Raw genomic sequence first — 23,571 nt, 5'->3', positions numbered from 1 at the left:
CCAGCATTCTTGCTTAGAGAATCCCAGGGACAGGGGAGCCTGGGTGGGCTGCTGTCTATGGGGTCGCACAGATTCAGACACAACTGAAGTGACTTAGCAGCAACTTAGCAATCCTATTTATGAGGACTCCACCCTCATGACCTAATCACTTCCCTAAAGCCCACCTCCCTAAATCTTAACCCCCCAAGGGGTTAGGTGAGTTTGTGAGGGACACAAAGTTTTCAGAGGACTAAAAGGGGGAAGAAAGATGTTTCCTTAACTTGAACCTTTACAACCTGAAGAGACACCCTGGTGGCTCAGAGGGTAAAGCATCTGTCTACAGTGCTGGAGACCCGGGTTCAGTCCCTGGGTCAGGAAGATCTCCTGGAGAAGGAAATGGCAACCCACTCCAGTATTCTTGCCTGGAAAATCCCATGGATGGAGGAACCTGGTAGGCTATAGTCCATGGGGTCGCAAAGAGTCGGACACGACTGAGTGACTTCACTTTCACTTATTTTTACAACCTGATTGTCTGGACCAAAAGAAGAACTAAAATCGGGTTGGAAGTGAGGAGGTTTGGTCAGGGTAATAATAATAATCCACTCCAAAGGTGTCTTTACCAAAGAGACAACGCATTTTAAGAGTTTTAAAAATCTTGTTGGAAGATCCCAGAGAATAAGAAAGGAGGTCATACAGAAGCATTTGCAAAAGCACTGATATCTTTTGGTTTGGGATTTTAAATGGCAGTTGTCTGTACCAGCTATATTAAAACAAGCAAAATGTTTGGAAAGTCTTATCATTCAAGTGTGAGATACAAATAAGAACCTTAAAATCATATATAAGAATGGCAATCAGCTTACCAAAAATTTAAATGAACATCAGGTTTAGTGTAAATCTCCCAGCAACTAAAGCAAGAAGAAAATTTTAATCAGTTGGAAAGTTCCAAATTGGATGACGTCATCTGCCAGAGAAAGAAAGTTATTTCTGCTTTGCTTCTCATGAAAATCTCCTCACTGCTCTGGGTTTCCCAGAGCAAACACGTTTTCAAAACTGCGGTGGTTTCCCCTTTATTTCTTCATAGGAAAAGCTCAAATATCACCCCCAAGCATAGAGCTCCATACCCACTAGTCTACTGAATTCAATATGTTGAGGCTTTCAGATTTCGATTAAACACACCAGTGAGAAATCCATGAATGTGCTGTGTTCCCTTCCAGTCTTTGCTGAGCGCCTTGCTTGGCCCTTACCAACAGGGGCAAGTTATTTCCTTCTGTCCTGAGGAGCGGAGGCCAGCAGGGTGTAAGGCGATAGCCTTGAAGAGCAGGAGTTCAAAGACGGCGTCCTGCCCGGGAGCCTTGACCTCACACAGCTCCGAGTCCTAACCTACACCCAGTTAGCAATCTGAGAACCAGCCTCTCCAAACACACACATCAAGAGGACGCCTCGAGAGGGGAGAAACCGCTGCTTTCTCTCCTTCATGGCTATCAAGCTTCCATGAATGACAGGCTTTTGGTCTCTCCTCAGCTGTTTTTAATAGGTTGAAAACCCCGAGGCTGCTGATCTGTGATTATATAAACATATATATATTTTTCGATATACATTTTCTCAAGTCTAAATAGATAGTGTATATGTGGTTTGGAGCTAGCTTTTATCAGGAGTCACTCCTCTTGTTATTTTTTTTTAAAGTCTGGGCTTTGTTGTTCTCCTTCAAAGACCTTTTTTAAAGAAAAAAAATATTTTAAAGGTACAGTAAGCTTTAGTGTCCTTGATTGTTCTCTGCCAAGAAGCCCATTTTAAATGTTTGATTTCCCACCCCCTCCTCCCGAAGTTGTGGAAAGGAACAAAGTGGATATTATTCTTTCAGTCTAAGTTTAAACAGCTTAATGAGTGGAGCCAATTGAAGTAAATCATAATTGCTAAACAGGATTAAGTTTACAACAGCCTCGCGAAAGTCTACAAAAAAGCTCAACACAAAAATAGACCCAGACAACGGGAGCGCATTTGTATGTAGCTGCGGTTCCAAGGCTCCTTTTTCTAAAAGGCTGGTGTTATGAATCAATGCGCGTAAAACAGTCACCTTGCTGGTCCCGTGTTCGCACTTGATCCGTATTATTTATGTCCCACACTCTATTATGTAACTGGCAAACATTTTCAAATAGGAAGGCTCACATGCCACCAACGGTGATGGACAATCAGGCTGGATTGCTTTCTCCCGCATTTAGGAAATGAGGGCGACCGCACCCCGTCGTCCCCATTTGTCCACCCTTTGTACTACACGATTCATCTTCAGACTAATGGATTTTATGCAGGTGATCAAAAGTTGTGGGCTTACTTCTCGACTCAATTAGCTAAATTATTTCTTACCATTTCAAATCATAGCCTAAGGCTCCACAAGGCAGCAATTAAAAAAAAACACTGAAAAGTCAGACCATTCATGCTCAGACCTCAGACCTGGAGTAAGAAAAGCCCAAGCCCTTCTAAGATCCAGAAACCAGCCTGCTCTTCAATTTTGTAAGCCCATCGTCCCCAACCATCTACTTTCACTTGCTCTCAGTTAAATTTTCATGAAGTCCTGAGTTGGACCAGGCACTGTGGTGCAACCTTTCTGACCAAGCCTGTTGTCAGAACACTATTCTGCCAGCTGCTCAGGAAAAGGGGGTTCTATGGTCTAATAAGTTTGGGAAATGTGCATTTCACAAAGCTCATTAGCATATTAAAAACACCCAGAGGTCCTGCATAAACTTTTAACTTAGCTAACTTAGTTGAGCCCCCGTTTCCCAAAATCAAGAGGCCACAGAATCTCATATTCAACATAATACTCCACAGAACCAGTGTTCTGCCAGGATTCACTTTGGGAAATCCAAATTTAGCGGGCCAAATTGGCTCTCTGCTTACATTTTTCCTAATTTAAGTTGAACAATACGTTATAAATAATCCCTTGTGCCTTTGTGGGAAGTGCCATCATCTCTGGAGTTCTGTGGATGGTGTGAGTTTTTATGTGAATTGGGATTTCTGTCGGGGCTTAAGCAAGTTGCTAATGTGGGGTCTGAAAGCATGCATTCTCTGTCACCTTCCTCCTGGGCAAAAGGTCTTCAGAATGTATCCTGGTGACCCGTTGTAACTTATCCTTGTAATGCATTCTTGTAACTTTTACAAATGCTTCATTTTCCCCAATACTGAACCAAACCTCACTTCGGTCTCTGCTTGACTAGTATTAAGGCAGCCAAGTGAACTGTTTAATACTCAGTCTCAAGCTGTTGAATCCAGTTCCAGGCCCTCTGCAGCAAAGACACACACTTGATTCATTACTAAGCTTCATAGATCTGATTTCCTCACTACAGTGAAGTTACATCCTTGGAACACAGTGCACCCTGTGATCAAGCAGCCTCAAGACCGTTGACCTTCACCTCCCCTAGTTCAGAAAGCTGCAGACCGGGCCTCTGTTATCAATGGGATTCAGCAAGGACCCAGCATAATAAACTCTTAGCTCCAAAATGTTAAGTTTTGCCAGAGCATATGGGATTATAAAAGCAAATGTGTATTCTGCATAATATTGTGTCACGCTGTCAGGCACATTTTTAAAAAAGGCAACACCCACAGGTCTGAACAACTTCAGTTTTATGCAAATTCTGCAAGCACTAAGACGTGCCTGCTTGTCACTTTTTTGTTGTATCAGCATACTGCCCCAGGGAGGAATCACGTCTCGTCGTGTTCTGCCGTTATTAGGGTCGACCTCTGCAAATCCTCTCGCCACTTGCTAAAGGAACTTCCAGCCCTGCACGAGAGTTCTCTGTTCACATCCTTCTTTTGTGACTGGCAGAGAGGAGCTTCTGTGAGTACAATGATGCAACTCAGTCCTCCTTGGGAATTCAATGCCATGGATGCCCAACCCCGCACGCTTTTTATAATCATGACCATCATCTTTTTATTATGTCTTGGACTTGAGGAGGCCTGGAAGCAGATGTAAGTCATGATGACCTGACTTCAATGGGAGAATGAACCAGGTGGCTAATTGTCTCTAAAACAAATACACTGATAATTAGCAGGAGAGCACAATGCAACAGAAGCCTAACCACCAACCTTTATTTAAGTTAAGCAAATGGGTCAGCAAATGCTGCAGCTGCACCGTACTTTGACAAGTTAATCAGGGAGCCATACTTCATCTCGGCAGCCACGCCAGCCAAAGCATGCCCTCAGGACTTGATATCAATGATGCTAAAACTGTGAACTTGGGAAGCTGTCAATACTCACAACCAAAACCCCTTGTCTGAGTACTTGGCAAAGCCAAGATTTAAGGTGCTAGACTTTCTATGGAATGCTGGGGTCAAAGCCTGGACAATAGGAAGACGGTGAGATCTCACCTCCACACACTGGCAGAGCTAATAACTGTGGCTGTCTGGCAAACTTCGCTTTTCTAGGGTTTAGATTACTCTGCTTGGATCGACGGACGTCTAGATCAGGGCTCAGCACACGTTTTCTGTAAGGGGCCAAAGAATGAATACAGGTCTTGAATGAATGAATGGGTCTTGTGGACGTAATGGTCTCGGTCAAAATTCCTTGGTTCTGCCATTTTAGCCCTAAAGCAGCCATAGACAAGTGGAAAATAAATTAATGGAGCTGTATTCCCATAAAATTTTATTTATGTGCACAAATTAAATTTTATATACTCTTCACTTCAAGAAATATTCTTCTTTTGATGTTTTTCCAAGCATTTACAAATACAGGAATAATTCTTGGTTTATGGGCCATTCAAAAAACAGGCTGGATCTGACCCATGCACTGTAGTTGATTGACCTCTGGCCCAGATGAATTAATTGATCTGGAGTTAAAGTATCAGAGATAACATGGGGTCTTTCTCTGTGATTTCCTGTGTATCGGTTATTTCACCATACAGGGGAATTCAGTTATTAGAAGAGCTAGAATCAAGGCCAAGGAAATGGGCTATTCAAATTACTTGATCATAATAAATACACATTGATAACCTGTGTACAAGTCACTCAGATCCTGAAGGGTGGAGACTCCAAAGGAGGTTATAATTCAGAGTTCCAATTGGACAGGGATCAACCTCAAGGCACAGGCAAAGAAGTACTTCCCTGAATGACTTGTCAATAGGTAATACAATACACAGATACTTTAACCCACATTCTTCATTTCTGGGAGTTTATCCTAAAGAAATAATTAAAATTACATGCATATAAAAATGTGTATATGTGTATATCTGAGACACTTTGATGTACAGCAGAAATTAGCATATTGTAAATCAACTATACTTCAATTAAGTAAAGAAAAAAGTGAAATGTACAGAAAAAAGTCACTATGTTGTGTAACAGGAACTAACATAGTGCTGTAGCTCAATGTACTTCAAAAATAAACACACATTTTAAAATAAAACAAGGACTTCCCTGGTGGTCCAGTGGCTATGAATCTGCCTTACAATGCAGGGCATACAAGTTCTATCCCCGGTCAGGGAGCTTAGATCCCACATGCCACAGAGCACCTACTGAGCCCACAAGTTCTGGAACCCTTGTGCCACAAGGAGAGAGTCATGTGTCACATGCAGTGAAGACCCCACATGCTGCAACTGAGGCCCGATGCAGCCAAACAAACAAAAAGAAAACAAAAAAATAAAATTACACACAAAAATCGAAGAACATCATCAAGGATGTTCATTGCAGTATTGTTTACAAAAAAAAAAAAAGAGGCAAGCTAAATGTCAAAGAATTATAACTTAGTGAAGCAATCCATTATCCATTTAATATCTATACAGTGGATTATTAGGTAGCCATTAAAAGTGTGGCATATAACGATATGTATTGGTATGGGAGGATGTTCAACTTGAGGCCAGAGGCAGGCATATAACAAAACAATAAGACAAAATGGTATAATTTTTGATTTTAGATTTGCAGAAAAATGTCTCAGAGCACATAACCAAGAAGTGGTGTTAATTGTTCATCTCTGGAGGGTGGGTTTATGACTGATTCTTAAATTTTTTCTTCTGTATTATATTTATAAAATATTTTTAATTCACCCATTCATTGCATATTTATTCAGCACTGAAGATCCTCTGGAGAAAGAAATGGCAACCCACTTCAGTATTCTTGCCTGGAGAATCCTATGGACAGAGAAGTCTAGTGGGCTATGGTCCATAGAATCACAAAGAGTTGGACATGACTGAAGCTACTTATCATGCACACACGACTATCAGGTTCTAAAACCTAATTTTCTACAGGGGCAATTTTATATTTTTTAATTAAGAAAAAAAATTTTTTTAAAGAGGTGGTCCTGAAAATTGAGTATAAGAATACCTATAGCAGTTGGGATGAACCACGTGGGAACCCACATCATAGAAGAGCCACTGGGGAGGGTGAGTACCAGACAGAATGAGGCAGAGGCTGAGAGGGTCTCTGATGTATGTGAAGCTACATGGGTAGCACTTGTCAGCAACACTATGTGGAACTCTGTCACTCTTTCCACTGTTTTTCAAAACTGACCCTTGTAAGCATGCCCTAGGCTTATTAAGGGTGCAGTAGATGAGACCCCAGAAAACACAATGGCATCCCACTCCAGTACTCTTGCCTGGAGAATTCCATGGACAGAGGAGCCTGGTAGGCTGCAGTCCATGGGGTCGCTAAGAGTCGGACACGACTGAGCAACTTCACTTTCACTTTTCACTTTCATGCCTTGAAGAAGGAAATGACAACCCACTCCAGTGTTCTTGCCTGGAGAATCCCAGGGATGGGGGAGTCTGGTGGGCTGCCATCTATGGGGTCGCACAGAGTCGGACACAACTGAGCAGCTTAGCAGCAGCAGCAGAGACCGTAAGACATGGCAAAGTCTAGCCTAATAACACACAGACCTGTAATGCTAATTTCTTCTGAGAGAGAAAGATTTATTTGTTTTATTTATTCATTGTGAGAATCTTCCCAAAAAGGAAAACCAATGGGTGACTTAACAGAGATTTCTCACTGTAGTAGAGTCCACACTTCCCTGGTTTGGGCTGATTTTGACATCTTGTGCCATGAAGTGTGTTTTAAAGAATATAGAGCAAAGCCCCACAATGGTGTTGATGGAGAAGTAGAAAAGTAGACATGGCCATGACTTTCTACAGACTTCTCTCATCTGTTGGTCTTACTGAGGTGTGTGATCTTTTCAGATGCTGAGCCCAAATATTTGTTCTTCTGACACTGAAGTATGCCTGTCATTTTCTACTGCACTTGAGCTTACACCTGCTGTGTAGTTCAGAAAACCCCAGAGAAAAGAAGCATTTACAAGGTTATTGGAAGATGTGGACCTCCAATCCTATCCGGTGTATCCTGCGTTTCACATGTTTATTTCAACTATGAGATTTTTATTATGAAAACTTAGGAACAATAACGATTGGACCTGAACACCAGAACGAACTGCTCTCAGTGAGCTCTTGTGTCAATTCCGACAGCTGGATGTAGCTCAGCTACACTGACGCCTTATCAAAAGCATTTTTACCGAAGACAGAAAGATGGGCTTTCTATGGAGAGGAACTAGAGGTCCCAGGGACCTAGGAAACTTAGAACTGATACTGCATCTCCCACTTTGCCTCCATCACTCCCTCCCCTTCCGCACTTGAGAGTCTATTTCATTCCCTGCATCTCTGTTTCCTTTGACATTGGCTAATTCTCTTGCAGCCTCCTAAAATAATAATTCTGGTGTGTGGCTGGCTGATGACCCAACATGCAATCAAAACCATGCTGGCCAGATATGTGCAACTGCTTCTCAGCCATTGCTGATCCATCTGTCACTTTCCGTACATTGGTTTGGAAAAAGCTTTCATGAGCAGAGTCTACCAAGCATGCTTGCTATACACATCACATATCATCACACACACACACATGAACTCATTTGTATGGAGATTATTTATGTGTATCTGTATCTAGAACATAAACCAATATTTTTAAACCTCTATTTATACTTTTTTTTTCATTTTTAAATAAGCTATCCCTTTCTCCTAAAAGGAAAAACCTGGAATGCTGGTTTCATTGCTGCCATTTTTCAAAAGATCCTTATCTCTAATTCAGGATGAACCAGGTTGGGTCACAAATATTTGCATCAGCTATTTTGTTTCTGCACACATTCAAAGGCGCAACAATGGTCCAAACAACAGAGAAACTTAGCAACAGTTGCTCTTGTCTTCAATATAACACTTAATTTTTCCATTAATGTATGAAAATTCTCCAGAGATTGGCTATGAGCTTGCATTGCTATTTTTATTTTTATCAATAATAATAGCAGATTTTATTGGGCAAATCTTTTGCAGCAAGCGATATGTTTATGCAAATCATCTTTTCATCCTCACACCATCTTTGAGGCATAGCCAAAGGGTAGATCGTTTTATCCCAAATGAAAAGATAAAAAGAAATTGGTAGAGATGTCAGCACAGGGAGGATTACTGGCCTTGAATTTGGTTTGAGGTTTTACTCTTTCCCTCAGCCAACCAATTCTCTCTCCGGCCATTGCCCACAGGGTGATGCTTTTGCATACGTATGTTAGGTAATGTAATTTCCTGCTTGCTTGTACAGGGGTACAAGTACTTGCTTATACAAGTACTGTGTACTTGCTACACAGCGCCTGACCTGTCTCTGGAACCCTATCTCATACTTCGTTCTTCATTCATTTTGCTCCCATGCCACTGGCTGCCCAGGGTTGGTATACCTTGGAATCACCTCCAAGGACAAGAATCCCTGAGAGTGTCACTTATTAGAAAATGTTCCAGGAAAAGCCAGTAGGAGAGTGATGGAGGTGGGACAGAAAAAGAAGAAAATCCAGCAAGGGTGAGAAATCGAGAAAAGTCCCACTTAGCACTGCTGCGGCTGCTAAGTCGCTTCAGTCGTGTCCGACTCTGCGTGACCCCACAGACAGCAGCCCACCAGGCTCCCCCGTCCCTGGGATTCTCCAGGCAAGAACACAACTTTGCCTTATTTCTGCAGGGGAGGTCTGGGAGGTACCCCATTGGCAAGGGAGCTGGGGAATTGATACCCCCACTCTCATCAATATTGCTAAAGGGCTGCCCCAGAGAAGGTCCACTCCCAGGACTCGTAGCTCTTGGGACTTTCAGGAAAAGTGAATTCTGGAGGTCTGAAGGCAGCCCTCTGATAGAGAGGCAACTGCTGCCCCTGGGAAGGAAAGCACTCCAAAGACTGATGACTCCAAATGGACAGAAGCAGAGAGCTGATGGCACCTGGGACACTGGATTCTGTCCCTGACACTCTCCACGAAGGCGTCTTGGGGCTTCATCCAGGCCTGCCCACTCTGGGCTGCTCTGCCCCTGGCCCTCTGCACTGCTGTCTTCTTTCCCCAAAGAGCCTCTGCTTCACTTGTGCCTCCTCCAATCTCCTGTAAGTGGAGGTGGAGGTCTCTGATTAAACCAAGTTCCCCAGCCTCCAGCTTTATCCTTCTCAGCACTTCGTATCATCAGTCATGGTTTGCTGACTCTTTTGTTTGCTTGTTTGCTGGCTTCCTATCTGCACCCTGACCCCACCCTGGTCAACTTCACACTTCACTGAGCGCAGGGATTTTGTGTGCCTTGTTCTTTACTGTATCTTGAGCAACTAGCCCAGCTTCTTAAGTACCCAAGAGGCACTCACTCAACAATGTTTCTTGAAGAAGTGAAAACTGAATCACACCTTTTCACACAATGATTTCAAGTATTCCACTATGGATAGCAATTCATTTTAAGATACCTAAAAATAAAACTCAGAAGAATAGAAAATATGCTCGTGTTTTAAGAAACCTAAATTCCACAATAATATATTAACAAACAAAGCCAAAAATAATTCAAGTATAATCAAAACAAAACAAAACAAAAAACAAATTAAATATGAAAGCTTCTCTCTACAGTGGGTGGAATAGTCAACAAATGGTAGAAATAAGAGAACTAAAAAAGAAAATTGGGGGGAGATGTTTCTATTTTAATAAACCAGATTGTCTCCAAATTGGGTATGGGAACTTCTTTCACACATAACATTTATTTTTATCCTACTCTCCCCCCTAAAAATAAGGTGTTTACCATGTGAGCTGAGAATACTCAAGTTCCCTTTGGTACATGGATGCAAATCTGGCTTCAATTCTTTCCCTCCTGCATCCAAGATGAGTTGGTAGCTCCTCCCACCAGGAGGCATTGTCTATTTCCCTTCCTCTGGAATCTGGGCTTGCTTTTGACGGTATAATGAGGTCAAAGTGACAACGATCCAGTTGACTCCGGAGCTTAAGAGACCTTCCATGCTTCCACTCTGTTGGAACCTTGCCGCTGCCATGTGGATAAATCCAGACTGACCTGCGGGAAGGATCAAAGGACACGTGGAGCGAAGCTGATGTGTCCCAGCCATGGCCAAAGGGGCCCTGGCTGACCAAAGGGATGCCAGTAAACCCGGCGGAGGTGGGCAGAGCTCAGCCCAGATCAGTGGGTCCATCCGGCGGATGCATTGTCTTGTCAGTAATAGTCAACAGTTCTTTTTAACCACTTAGTTTTGAGGGAGGGCCATTCCACCACCACAGCTAGCTGAAACTTCCCCAGTCATCGTGCTGGACTTCCAGCGGAACCTGAATCTCACAACAGCTCTGTCTGGTTGCTTCAGGGATGCTTTTCAAGTCAGTGTCAGAAAAAAGCCATCCGAGTTCCTACCTTATAGCACAGGGAACTGTATTTAATACCTCATTATGCACATAATGGGAAAGAATCTGAAAGAGAAGATATATACATGTGTATAACTGAATCACTTTGCTGTATATCTGAAGCTGACAACATTATAAATCAACCATAATTTTTAAAAATTTTTAAAAAGAAGCCATCTCAGAATTATGTAGTGTGAGTGATCAACAGAAAAACAACCTCAACAGGTAAGTTCTGTTAGAACAATAGCTCCTTCAAACACCTAGTGGTCTGAGGCTTGAAGAGTTAGAGTTCATTTTGACAAAAAAAGACAAAAAAATACATGACCTCCCTACCTCACAAAAAATAAAAAGAGAATCCCATTAAGCTCCTCTCTCTATTATAGCATTGAACCATGTTCACTAAAATTTACGTACTCTCTTATTTTATAAATTATTAGATATGACTTAATGGTAAGTAGAGGATTAAGTGACTCACCATTCACTTCATGTTTTTTAAGTTGTAGGTGGGATTTTGTTCTTGTCACTGTTACCAGATCATCTGCTGTTTTATTGTCCTGTGCAGAGATAAGAATCTAGGCACCTGCCAAACCAGAAGAAAAGAAAAGAAATCAGGAGAGGGGCCAGGGGGGAGGGAAGCTTTGTTCAATGTAACTACTGGCTGGCCCTACATGAAAAAGAATAACGAATTAAGGAATAACCTGTCGCACGTCGCTGCGTCCATGGAGGTGTAGATCTTTAAAGCGGCGTCCATGGAGGTGTAGATCTTTAAAGCGGCGTCCATGGAGGTGTAGATCTTTAAAGCGGCGTCCATGGAGGTGTAGATCTTTAAAGCGCACCTCAGTTGCCGCAGTTACCATTTTGAAAAATGAAACGATGGAATCATCCAATGAAATTTTGGCTGCACTTCTCATGGGGGTTCAATGCGTTGTTTTGGTATTGACGGTCCTTCCCTCCAGGTTGGCTGTGAGCGTTTCCATTCTAATTATGCATTGTTTCAGGCCAGAGCTCATTTTCTCACGGTTTTGTACTGTGTCAAAAGCCGAGATTTTAAAAATCATCCTTTCTTTTGTTTCTTTGTGTTTTGTCATCTCCTTCCACATACATATGCCTGTACATCCATTGTTTATGGATTTATAATTAAATAAAGAATAGTTTTATCCCTGCTCAAGGAACTTTGGAAATTCAGAGTTTACCTCCTCATAGAATAGAGAATTTTTTGATTTATTTACCAGATTTTAGACTTGTGGCATCTAAGATTTGTTAATGCACCTTGGCGACCTGAATTTGTCCAATGTAAACCTTCAAGAATCCTCTACCTATAGAGGTGAAACAACAGCAGACACTCAAATGACTCTTTGTCCTTGCCTTCTAGAGGCGAGATTTTTTTCCCCAAGCATTTCTAGAACCCATTTCCTCCCTTTTCCTAATTAACTTCATCCTGAATTTTTGAGATCTGTAGTTTGGGTGGGATTGACCCCACTCCCAGTTCCATTCAGTTATGTATTTGCTTAAGCTAACCAGTCTATTCCACTTACTGAGTACTTTCCTAGGCCTATCAGTGCATCCCGCTGGAATTTCCTGGTGGACCAATGGACAGCAATCTGTCTGCCAATGCAGGGGACATGAGTTCGATCCCTAGTCTGGGGAGATTCCGCATGCCAAGAATCAACTAAGCCTGGGAGCCACAACTACTGAAGCCTGAGAGGCTAGATCCTGTGCTCTGCAATGAGAGAAGCTCCGCAATGAGAAGCCCAAGCACCGCAGTGAAGCATAGACCCTGCTTGCTGCAACTAAGAACATGGCACACTGCAGCAGGTCCAGCACAGCCAAAAATACATGAAAAATACATAATAATCTTTAAAAAACCACATTCCATTTACCCAGCCACAGGAATTAGCTCAGGGTTGACAGCATAAGACCAAAGGCAGGCCAATCAGGGATAGGAATGTGACCTAAAGCAGACCAATGAGTGCTGGAACATATGAGCCAGTCGGGGCCAGGGAGAGTCTAGGCTTTGTCTGAGCTTTTGTGACCTCCTAGGAACCAACTTCAGACCACAAGGGGAGCCGACCTGGTTTCAGGAGGAAATGATCTTAAAGAAGATGTGTTAAGAAAGGGAGGGGGGAGGAACGAAAACAAAACTGGGTCATGGACATTCTTTGAGCCCAGAATAAAGCCTCATCTGAAACAGTCCCTCTTGATTAATCAATTAAAAGAACCAATAAATTCTATTTATTTCATGCAAAAATGGCCTCAATAAAGGACATAAAGAGTATGGACCTAACAGAAGCAGAAGATATTAAGAAGAGGTGGCACAAATACAGAGAAGAACTGTACAAATAAGGTCTTAATGACCCAAATAACCATGATGGTGTGATTACTCACCTACAGTCAGACATCCTGGAGTGTGAAGTGAAGTGGGCCTATAGGAAGCAGCACTATGAACAAAGCTAGTGGAGGTGATGGAGTTCCAGCTGAACTATTTCAAATTTGAAAAGATGATTCTGTGAAAGTGCTGCACTCAATATGCCAACAAATTTGGAAAACTCAGCAGTGGCCACAGGACTGGAAAGGCAGTTTTCATTCCAATCCCAAAGAAACGCAATGCCAAAGAATGGTCAAACTACCGCACAATTGTACTCATTCTCACACACTAGTAAAGTAATGCTCAAAATTCTCCAAGCCAGGCTTCAGCAATACATGAACCGTGAACTTCCAGATGTTCAAGCTGGTTTTAGAAAAGGCAGAGGAACCAGAGATAAAATTGCCAACATCTGCTGGATCATCAAAAAAGCAAGAGTGTTCCAGAAAAACATCTATTTCTGCTTTATTGACTATGCCAAAGTCTTTGACCATGTGGATCACAATAAACTGTGGAAAATTCTTAAAGAAATGGGAATACCAGACCACCTGACCTGCCTCTTGAGAAATCTGTATGCAGGTCAGGAAGCAACAGTTAGAACTGGACATGGAACAACAGACTGGTTCCAAATAGGAAAAGGAGTACGTCAAGGCTGTATATTGTCACCCTGCTTATTTAACTTCTATGCAGAGTACATCATGAGAAACGCTGGGCTGGAAGAAGCACAAGCTGGAATCAACATTGCCGGGAGAAATATCAATAACCTCAGATATGCAGATGACACCACCCTTATGGCAGAAAGTGAAGAGGAACTCAAAAGCCTCTTGATGAAAGTGAAAGAGGAGAGTGAAAAAGTTGGCTTAAAGCTCAACATTCAGAAAGAGAAGATCATGGCATCTGGTCCCATCACTTCATGGCAAATACATGGGGAAACAGTGGAAACATTGGCTCACTTTATCTTTGGGGGCTCCAAAATCACTGCAGATGGTGATTGCAGCCATGAAATTAAAAGACACTTACTCCTTGGAAGGAAAGTTATGACCAACCTAGACAGCATATTCAAAAGCAGAGACATTACTTTGCCAACAAAGGTCCATCTAGTCAAGGCTATGGTTTTTCCACTGGTCATGCATGGATGTGAGAGTTGGACTGTGAAGAAAGCTGAGTGCCGAAGAATTGATGCTTTTGAACTGTGGTGTTGGAGAATACTCTTGAGAGTCCCTTGGACTGCAAGGAGATCCAACCAGTCCATCCTGAAGGAGATCAGTCCTGGGTGTTCATTGGAAGGACTGGTGCTGAATCTGAAGCTCCAATACTTTGGCCACCTGATATGAAGAGCTGACTCATTTGAAAAGACCCTAATGCTGGCAAAGATTGAAGGCAGGAGGAGGAGGGGATGACAGAGGATGAGATGGTTGGATGGCATCACCGACTCAATAGACATGGGTTTGTATGGACTCCGGGAGATGGTGATGGACAGGGAGGCCTGGCGTGCTGTGGTTTATGGGGTCGCAAAGCGTCGTACATGACTGAGCCACTGAACTGAACTGAATAAATTCTATTTTTTCTTTAAGCCAGTTTGAGTTCGTGTTTTGTTTTGTTTTACTTCGGGGGGAGGGGTGTTGTTCTAGTCAAAAAATTTAAATTTCAAATAAAACTAAAGATAAAATGGCAAACCTTGAAAATTAATGAGTTTCTCTTGAAGAGTATCCAAGCTTGATTGTGATACCAGAGAAGAAATTCAGGCATCAGAAGGGTGGTTTTGTTTTAAGATTGCTGTCGACACTTTAGTCCTGAGTACTGAATGAAAATCCATGAGGGTCAAATCAATGGTAACCCACAGCTCATCTCACCCAGAAGGATAATCAGGTCATGGACAAACCAAGCAGAGAAGATAAACACAAGTCAAACACTTAAATACCCTTGAAATAAGTGATGTACCAAGTACCCTAAGTTCCCATTTTTCACTATGGGAATTTTAGTCTGAGGGAATCATCCAGGAAAATAGAAACCCCTCTAGACATTGGGCTTCCCTGGTGGCTCAGAGGGTAAAGCATCTGCCTGCAATGCAGGAAACCCAGGTTCGATCCCTGGGTCAGGAAGATCTCCTGGAGAAGGAAACAGCAACCCACTCCAGTATTCTTGCCTGGAAAATCCCACGGACAGAGGAGCCTGGTGGGCTACAGTTCATGGGGTCGCAAAGAGTCAGACACAATTTAGCAACTTCACTGTCTAGACATTAAACGGAGAAGCCAAATAGGGACAGGATGGCAACCCAGAGACTCCGGTCCAGGAAGCTGGGGCTCCCCTGGGCTGGGAGCCCAGAGCAGGAAGGTAGTGTTATCAGGCCCTGAGGGCCTGTTCAGGTGGAGCAGGTACATGGAGGATGCTGAGCTTCCAGCAGAGACGCTGCATGAGTCAGACAGAGAAGAGGAGAAATGCCCCTGCTCCTTCCTCCTGCCACTCACTCACCTCTGGTGATGACCTCCTGGAACCAACACAGCCAAACCCCCCTGTCCACAGACTCCAGGAAACACAGCCAGCAATGATCAGTCCCTCTGTGGTGCAGAGCAGAGCAGGAGAAGGACAAGGAAGAGATCTGACCCAAGGACCAGCTCCACATCGAATCTACACGGGGCCATGATCTCCTCCTTTCTTGAAGCACGTCTACCTTAGTTAGCACAGACTGATGGGGAATAAAATCATGGGATGTTCTTTGTCTCCATCCACAGTCATATTGAAGCCAACATTTGAGACAGTGTGTATAAAACTCCCAAGATATTTATTAAACCCAGTGCTGTTTATTTAATTGTAACTTGATAATTTACAGTAGATGCCTTCTGTACTCTTGATCTTCCTGCACAGAGCCTGCATCTCTGGTAGTTTTTCCCATCTCACTAAATAGCAGCCCCATCCTAACAGTTACACAGGCCAGAAATCTTGACTTCTATCTCTCTCACCCAGATCACATCTGTCAGCAAAGCTGAAGAGCTCTGCCTTCACAATATACCCAGACGCTGAACATGCCTCTGTTTGCAATGATGTCCAGTCATCCCAGCCAACCACCTCATAACACATCTCTTTGCCTCTGCTCTTGTTCTGCTACACCATGGAGTAGCCAGGGTGATCCTTTTAAAATGTAAGTTTGTTCCTGTCATACCTCTGTTCAAACCTCCGATGGCTCCCATCTCCTCCTCTTTGTCATAAGTTCAAGAAGCTCCTTCAGGGACAAGACCACTTCGAGTCTAGAAAATTCATCTTAGACTATGACCCCACTGTCATTAAAAACATAAGATCAGGCTACAGCTTGTGGCTTTAAAAAAAAATAGTTCTAAGCAACTGTCCTTGCCACAGCCTATACAGAGTTCCATTTCAAGAGCTCATGGGTAAGTCCAACAAAGTTAGCCTACGTGTGCAATGAACACAGTCGACTCTACAGTTCTGTACTTTAACAGGTTCATAGTACTTTTTATACAAATAAGACATAAAAATCAAACGCAAAAATAAAGAAAACATTTTTAGTTGTACAGCCCAGTACCTTGAAAAGCACAGGACTGCAGTATAACAGCTGGCACACAGACCCTGGCGTCCGGTGAACGGGCAGAAGAGTTACTGATGGGAGAGGAGGTGGGAGTCGGTAGAGCTGAAGGATCGCCAGCAATAGGAGACAAAGGCCAAGCTTCAGTGTCACTCACCCCTGACGCTGATGCCACAGAGCCTGGTTCCCAGCTGGATTCAGTTCTGTCTACCCTCTCGAAAAACGATCCAGTGACATCGGGGTGGTAGCACGTTTGCATTTCTGAAAATTCGCAACTTAAGGGTGCACATGTATGAGACTCACTGTACTACAATTCAGAGTTCAAAACACGTGTCCTGATAAAGAGTAAACAGTTATTTCAAGGTGTAATAAATTTTGAGTGGATGGATCCTCAATCTATCAAAATAATATTAGGTTAATATAAAGCTGACAGAGGGGTTTGAGCTGAAGTATAGAACACAAGTTCTTTGGTCAGATTATTTAGATAGGAATTGGAAAGCAGTTTATCTGAACTATGAGCTAAGCTGTTTAAAAAGCATGTTAATATGTTATAGAATATATTTTTCCAAATCTGCAACCTTATGAGCTTAGATAGAAATTGTTGAGAAGAATATGAATTAACCCATACAATCTAGATCTTTCCAAACCAGAAGTTTGAAAACTTCTGCCCAGAGCCAAACTCTGTGACTTAAATAAGTCACTTGAGCAATGTTGATTGTTGATTGAATGAGTCAGTCAATCTTCTTTCTGTAAATGAGTACACTGAGGCACAAATGGTTCAAGGAATGAATTTTTTAAGAAATAATTATTGCACATTCATTAAAGGTTGGGCACCGGATATGACAAGAATAATTCCAACATGAACAAAGCATAGATGTTGGGCTTGTAAGACGCTGGGAGAGACCACCTTTGAACATGTATAAGTGATAGATATGCTACAAATACAGAAACGGGTACTGCTAGGACTTCCCCGGTCGATCCAGGTTAAGACTCCTCACTCCGAATGCAGAAGATGCAAGTTCAAACCCTGATTGGGGAACAAAGATCCCACATGCTAATCCCACCTGCCACACAGTGTGGCCAAAAAAAAAAAAAAAAAAAAAAAAGAGAGACAGTGCTGTGGAAAATGTAACATAGGGAACAAATAAAGTTTAAGAGTCTAATTTGCAACTTAAAGTAGAAGATAACAGAGCAAACTAGTCCAGTGGTTCCCAAACCTCAGCATGCCTCAGAATCACCTGGAGGGCTTGTTAACATACAGATCACTGGGCCCCGTCTCAGCATTTCTGACTCAGTACATCTGGGATAGGGCCTGAGAACATGAATTTCTAGTGCTCCCCAGATTGAGGCTGATGCTACCCTTCTGGGGACCACATTTTGCATAATAACTGAGCTAGGTAAAGATGGGGACCAGGGGCTGGGGAAACCATCCTCTAGTGTATGGGGGAAGCCCTGTGTATAAAAGAGCAGGGCAGGGAGCTGAAATAATGCTTTGTATTGATCAGGGTCCCAACAGAAGTAGTGATATAGTTAAACAGGGTCAGTTAGGGGAGTCTAATGAAGTGCCCTCTAACAAAAGTTTAGGTGGGGCTGAGGGAAGTGAACAAGGGAAAGGATGCTGAAAACGAAGGTTCGGACATGACTGAAGTGACTTAGCAGCAGCAGCCACAGGAAGGAGCTTGCACCAGCCCCATCACTCAGGGGCACAGGAATGGAGCAGTAAAGGAACCAGGCAGAGGACTTCCCTGGCGGTCTAGAGGTTAAGACTCCACACTTCCAGAGCAGAGGCCAAGAATTCAGTCCCTGGTCCACAGGGGACTAAGATCCCACATTCCATGCAGTGCTCCCAGGAAGGAAAGAAAGAAAGGAAGAAATCAGACAGCACTGGAACCAGAGGGGGAAAACCTCTTAACAAGGCCTGAGGTCTTCATAGAGAAACGTGGCTATCTGCAGCCTACCACCTGGCAGGGAGTAAGCCTCGATTCACCCTCTCCCACCTTCTCCTGCATCCCAGCCTCATTTCAGAGCCAGTCAAAACCCAGAGGGCAAGAAAGCTCGGGAGTTGCAGCCCTAGATGTCAGCGTCCCTGAGCCCAGAGAAAGAAGAGACAGCATGAAGAACGGATCTGAAGCGGCAGGAGGAAAGCACTAGCCTTGGACTAGAGGAGGCTGGTGGTCAAGAGGTCATGGAAGACCACAGACTGTTTCATATCGTTGTGCAACGAAGCACCATAAACTTAGCATCTTAAAATAACACACGCTTATCAGCTTACACTTCTGTGGGTCAGGCGGCGAAGCCTGCTGAGCTGGTTCTCTGCTTCAGGGTCTCATCAGGCTGTAACCCAGGTGTTGGCCAGGCTGTACTCTCATCTGAAGACTTGACTGGGGAAGGTTCTGCTCCCAAGCTCATTCAGGGTGTTGGCAGAATTCAGTTCCTTGGGGTTATCGGACTGAGGCTGTCAGTACCTACAGGTTCCCTGCATTTTCCTGGCATGTGAATCTTTCTACTGACATGCAAAACATGGCTGCTTATTCCTTCAAGGCCAGCAGGAAAACAAGAACGACTCTAAAGAGATGGAATCTTAAGCAGCATGATGTAAACACTGGAGTAGACTTCCCAAGGGGCACCAGTGGTGAAGGACCCGCCCGCCAGTGCAGGAGACGTAAGAGATGCGGGTTCAATCCCTGGGTCAGGAAGATTCCCTGGAGGAGGGCACGGCAACCCACTCGAGTATTCTTGCATGGAGAATCCCTTGGACAGAGGAACCTGGCGGGCTGAAGTCCATAGGGTCACACAGAGTTGAACACGACTGAAGCGACTGAGCACACCCATGCAAACGCTGGAGTGGCATTCCATCATCTTTGCCACAGTCTACTGGGTAACAGCAAGTCATGGACTAATTCAAGGAAGGTTACCTTAAAGTTTGTCTGCTATACCAGGTAACATTGTAAATCCTATTTTATCAGGATAAAATACTTTATCCTGATGCTAATAAAGGGAACTCAGTCAAAGAATGTTTTGCATGGAGGGGTGGCAGAACTACGTCTGCATTTTACAGCTCTCTCTGATTCTCATACAGAGGACCAACAGAGAATGCAGGGGCTCCACTTAAGTTCATAGAGCTAGCTGTTGTCTGGGCCAGGACTCCAGCTCTTTGAGAATTACCATGCTCCAGCAACATTACAAGGTTTCTTTTTATTCTATGATGCCATATTTCTCTGCATATACAACATGATGAAATGCCATATTTAATAGCCTTGCATCAATATGAGAGATAGAGAAATAAAAGAGAGACTATTTTGGTTAGCAAATATTTGGACTTGGTTTTAAATAAAAATCTGAAACAAATTCAGAGTTTAGTTTTTCCCCTTTTACAATGTTTATATATGTGGAATCATTGTTTAGGGAAAAAAATTATTTTTCCTACATGTCATCAGAGGTGGCACGAGACCCCTCTGAGTTTCCTTACTTTCCACCTCAGCTTCTGGCCCACCTGGATCTAAACAGGCCTTCTCTCACACTCCTAGTAGGAACGTTCCTGGGTATAAACTCTCTGGAGAGAAACAGTAAAATATATATTTAAAACCTCGCAGTAGTGTGTTGGCTCACAAGAATCAATTGTTACTTTTTCAGAATAATTTTAATGGAGGGTTTAAACCACTGGTAGCTTGAAATCAACTAGCTTGGAAGTATTTATACCCCAAAAATGAGCAAATACTACAGATCAAGGCTTTCTTCCCCTTTGCAAGCGGGTTATTAAGCATTTAACAGCACAGCACTGCTTTAAGACGTTCAAACTCTCTTAATAACTCTCAGCCAGTTCAGTTCAGTTCAGTCATTCAGTCATGTCTGACTCTTTGTGACCCCATGAACCGCAGCACACCAGGCCTCCCTGTCCATCACCAACTCCCAGAGCTTACTCAAACTCATGTCCATTGAGTCGGTGATGCCATCAAACCATCTCATCCTCTGTCGTCCCCTTTCCTTCCCACCTTCGATCTTTCCCAGCATCAGGGTCAAATGAGTCAGTTCTTTACATCAGATGGCCAAAGTATTGGAGTTTAAGCTTCAACATCAGTCCTTCCAATGAATATTCAGGACTGATTTCCTTTAGGATTGACTGGTTGAATCTCCTTGCAGTCCAAGGGCTTCTCAAGAGTCTTCTCCAACACCACAGTTCTAAAGCATCAATTTTTCGGCGCTCAGCTTTCGCTACGGTCCAACTCTCACACCCATACATGACTACTGAAAAAACCATAGATTTGACTACACAGACCTTTGTTGACAAAGTTATGTCTTTTTAATAAACTGTCTATGTTGGTCAGAATTTTGTTTTTTCCAGTTTTACTGAGATATAATTGACATATGGTATTGTATACATTTAAGGTATACAACATAATGACTCAGTGTATGTGTATATTACACAGTGGCTACCACAATCTGTTTAGTTAATATCCATCACCTTATACATAGAATTAAAAAAAAAAAAAAAACCTGAATAGTAGCAATGATGTCTTTCAATGGTGGAATGAAGTTGACTTTTATTTTCTTTTTATTTCTGTGTATTTTCTGAATATTCTTTGATGAATATGTATTGCATTTGTATCCGTGTGAAAAAGATGCTATCGAGAAAAAGTAAGTTCAGAAGAACGTGGGAGATATCAGCTTACATTCAGCCCTCATTTTCTGCTCACCAGACCTTCTCTGTGCCAGACTGACACCTACCCATCAGGGACAGATGACACATTATCTGCATCCTCGCCATAATAAGATAGTCGTTCTGGATCATGGTGGTTCTGCACATTTTTAGCCTTCTGAATTTTTCAGGATGTGGCCAATTTTAGTTTTCAGAACATTGCACAGAATTGCACTTCTAACCTCAAACCTGTGAAAGCAGTGAATTAAGCATGTAACTTACCTGGTACAGGTTAGTCTCCACTTAACATCCCTTCAAGCCCTCTCTATTACAAGACCTCGTTTTTCCAAGTAGAAAGACATGAGTCACAGTGACTCTGGGCTCAACTTCCAGCTTACTCTCTGATGGCAGCAGTGATGATCTGATCAGAGAATTAGGCAGAGACTCTTTTGGAGCTAGCCGGTCCAAAAGCCACGTGCGTTCCGCTCTGCTCTCTGCCATGGAGATTGCCCCACTAACATCCTCATTGTGGGGGATGCTGGCAGTCGACCAGCTGTGCCAGTGACCAGAGGTAAGAACTGATTTTACTGGTGAGTGGTCTCAACTGAAAACAAAAAGCACGACCTAAAAGTTGAGAATTATTCTTTATTCGGTGGACTTCCTGAGGACCTAAGCCCATGACACAGCCTTTCAGATAGCTCTGAGCAACTGCTCCAAAGAGGTAAAGGAGGAGCCAGTTTTTGCAACAAAGATGAGGTAGTTGGAATATTAAAAGATTACTGTCCATTAAAGGGGGAAAAAAAATCTCAATGAATATAGCCCCTGTGTGGCTCAGCTGGTAAAGAATCCGCCTGCAATGTGGGAGACCTGGGTTCGATCCCTGGGTTGGGAAGATTCCCTGGAGGAGGGAAAGGCTACCCACTCCAGTATTCTGGCCTGGAGAATTCCATGGACTGCATAGTCGATGGGGTCACAAAGAGTCGGACACGACTGAGTGACTTTCACTTTCACATTTTCTGTAGGGGAAGATGCAAGAGTCTTGCTATCATTGAAATCACTCTGATAAACACCTCAACTCTTAGAGCCAGTATCCTGTTTCGCTCCGTCCTGAATCCCCTCAGGGTGCACAGTTTGTTGGGTGTGTGTGGTTGCAGCGGCTGATGGCTTGATGGCCCCAACATCCTTTGTTTGCTGATATGGCAGGCAACACCATTTGTCCACAATAGGCAAACACGCTTGGCCACAGATCTAACCCACATTTTCTCCACTCAGCATTGTAAGTAATCGAAGCACACTGACCTCCCACCCTCCAGAATGTATCCACCACTTCATCCCACATTTGAAAGAAGACGGGTTGATCCCCAGCCTCTTTTAAACCCCAACACTATCCACCAGTGTCCTTCTAGAGTGGACACTGCTGAAGATGAGGGTCATGCCTGACATTCCCGTTTTTGTATCCACAGCACTTAGTGTGGACGCTTCTGCACATAGAAGTGCTTCGTAGAAGATTGAGGATGGGGAGGATGAAGAAGGATGATCAGAGAAAAAGATACAGAAGGGAATCTCTTTACCTCTTACCTCTCACTCTTATTTCCACCAAATTCAGAAGAGTAGGACCCTTCCCAGAGGCAAATTTTGGCCAATTTTCCCCATTCTTGGTTTAATGGATGGCCCAGCATTTGTGGCTTAAATAATTTATAGTGATCAGTGGGAACTACTACCAGGTGAGATGGGTGCTCATCTGAGAACAATCCTTAGTGATGACCGACAGGGGAGTGGGACATCCGGCAGCTGTTAATTACGTTCTGGCCTCTCTTGGCTGGCTCCCACTTCCTCTTCTCTCCCTTGCTTAATACATATTTTAAATAAAGTGAATTTTTTTAGGTGGGAGAGATCTCTCAGAAGTCAATGCAACTTTGCTCTTCCTTGGCCGAAGCCTCCTGACTCTCACTCCTGGAAGACACAGCACCGTTTCCTCCTTCTCCTCAATTGGCACCAATTAAACACCTTCTAGGTAGAGAAATAATTTGTTTAACCGCATAAGAAAATGGCCACTTCAAGCCCTTTAAGAGTTTTGGTTCTCAATTACCCAGCCTTCCTTCCCCCGTGAAGTGATAATTAGAGTCTGGATGATAACTGGATTACCAAGGACATCTCTCCTGACAGTCGTTTACCACCTAATCAAGTGTTAAGGTCGTAAATTATGCATTTCTCAACAGCATTCAGGCCCATTTGAAAACAATTTGAAACAGTTCAAGAGTTCCTAGATGGTCTTCGGTTTTACAGGGCTGTGAAGGGTCCTGCTTAAAGAAATTACCCGCTTAGAAGAATTATCCAGTTAGAGGAATTACCCACTTAGAGGATTCAAAGTGTAAGGCTCTCTTAGTTCTTTAATCCGCTACAGATCATTATTTT

At 43.2% G+C, this 23,571-nt stretch overlaps 1 long non-coding RNA gene across 1 annotated transcript; it reads right to left on the bottom strand.

The window, feature by feature from the left end:
• Positions 1 to 9,711: 9,711 nt before the first annotated feature.
• LOC123335280 lies at positions 9,712 to 22,849 on the bottom strand. Its single transcript, XR_006553661.2, has 3 exons — positions 22,735 to 22,849; positions 11,096 to 11,200; positions 9,712 to 10,686 (listed from the first exon to the last, which is right to left on the bottom strand). It is a non-coding gene; the product is annotated as an uncharacterized LOC123335280 (long non-coding RNA).
• Between the last annotated feature and the right edge of the window lie 722 nt (positions 22,850 to 23,571).

Source organism: Bubalus bubalis, chromosome 1, assembly GCF_019923935.1.
Source record: "Bubalus bubalis isolate 160015118507 breed Murrah chromosome 1, NDDB_SH_1, whole genome shotgun sequence".
Taxonomy (NCBI): Eukaryota; Metazoa; Chordata; class Mammalia; order Artiodactyla; family Bovidae; genus Bubalus; species Bubalus bubalis.
This window is presented reverse-complemented; position numbering and strand designations above follow the sequence as displayed.